This window comes from Rhinopithecus roxellana, chromosome 8 (genome assembly GCF_007565055.1).
Source record: "Rhinopithecus roxellana isolate Shanxi Qingling chromosome 8, ASM756505v1, whole genome shotgun sequence".
In the NCBI taxonomy this organism is placed as follows: domain Eukaryota; kingdom Metazoa; phylum Chordata; class Mammalia; order Primates; family Cercopithecidae; genus Rhinopithecus; species Rhinopithecus roxellana.
The window spans coordinates 92,419,837-92,421,327 of NC_044556.1; the positions used below are offsets into that span (position 1 = coordinate 92,419,837).

General features: G+C 40.7%; 2 non-coding genes across 2 annotated transcripts; one reads left to right on the forward strand and one right to left on the reverse strand.

Annotated features, from left to right (window-relative positions):
* Window positions 1–267: 267 nt before the first annotated feature.
* Window positions 268–340, forward strand: TRNAK-UUU. Its single transcript has one exon. It is a non-coding gene; the product is annotated as a tRNA-Lys (tRNA).
* A 423-nt stretch (window positions 341–763) lies between these two features.
* Window positions 764–836, reverse strand: TRNAK-UUU. The gene has a single exon. It is a non-coding gene; the product is annotated as a tRNA-Lys (tRNA).
* Between the last annotated feature and the right edge of the window lie 655 nt (window positions 837–1,491).

Here is a 1,491-nt window from a genome sequence, read left to right on the forward strand (position 1 = left end):
GCCATTCTTTTAATCCTGAACGTATTTAATTACAAATCAAAAAAGCCTAGTAATCATACTTACGAGGCGCGTAAGTATCTCGCAATTCTGAACTAGCTGGTGATGCTGGTGAAAGGCGCAGAATTTGGGCTTTTTGTTTTTCCTTTTACGCACGCATCACGAACTTTCTTGGCATTAAAAGCAATCTCACAAAATAGAGATGGTGCAATCGCTCAAGGGTCCTCATTCTTATGTAAGAAAGAGCAGAAGGGTAAGTCCATCGCGGGAGCCCGGATAGCTCAGTCGGTAGAGCATCAGACTTTTAATCTGAGGGTCCAGGGTTCAAGTCCCTGTTCGGGCGTTGTGATTTCTTTTCCTTAATGGACGAATATAAATTGTGTATGTTATAGGGTACACCACCACGTTCTGAAATATGTGTATATTGTTGAATGAGTGAATCAAATTGGTGAGGGTATGCATTACCTCACATATCTTCTTTAGTGGTGAGAGCACAAGGTGCTTGCTTTTAAGTTTTTTTTCTTCCTTTCTCAATTATGAGCCATCAAAAAACAAGTATTTTTCTGGGGAAGCACCGTGCCAGACCTCGATACTCGCCAAAAAATTAAATTATTTTTCAGTCATTTTTTTCCTCTCTGAAAACATGTTTATCCAGCATATTCTGAAACCGATGAAAAACGAATTGAATTCGTTTTGAAATATAAGCGTTTTACAACCTCCACATTTCGGACCTGGTGGGATGATGCGTAGTAACGAAAACTACAAACGCCCGAACAGGGACTTGAACCCTGGACCCTCAGATTAAAAGTCTGATGCTCTACCGACTGAGCTATCCGGGCGCTCCGCCCAGAGTTGCTTTTTGTTTACTTCATATAGGTTTTTTTTTTTTTTTTTTTTTTTTTTTAATTTGAGATGATGTCACTGTCGCCAGGCTGGAGTGCAGTAGCGCGATGTTGGCTCACTGCAACCTCCGCCTCCCGGGTTCAAGTGATTCTCCTGCCTCAGCCTCCCGAGTAGCTGAGACTACAGGCGCGCGCGCCCACGCCCAGCTAATTTTTGTATTTTTGGAAAAGACAGAGTTTCATCATGTTGGCTAGGATGGTCTAGATTTCTTGACATTGTGATCCGCCCACCTTGGCCTCCCAAAGTGCTGGGATTATAGGAGTGAGCCACCGCGCCGGCCTGCTTCCTTTTAAGCAGCTAAATTTAGGTTTTAATTAGAATTAAAGGTGTTTTTTTGTTTTTTGTTTTAGCAAGATAAAGCAAAACACATATTTTCCTATCCTTTTTTGTTCCATTCACTTAAAACATGTGTTCTTCAAGCTGTTTCATGTTTGATAAGTTACCAGTATTTACTAAACTCTCTAAAAGGAAATTAATGGTAGTAAATGACAGAAAAATGGGCAACCAAGATGAATATTCAAAATTTAGACATGGGGTTACAACCTCTCTTTCCTTCCCTCTTTCCGTCCTTCCTTTCTTTCTTCTTTTTTT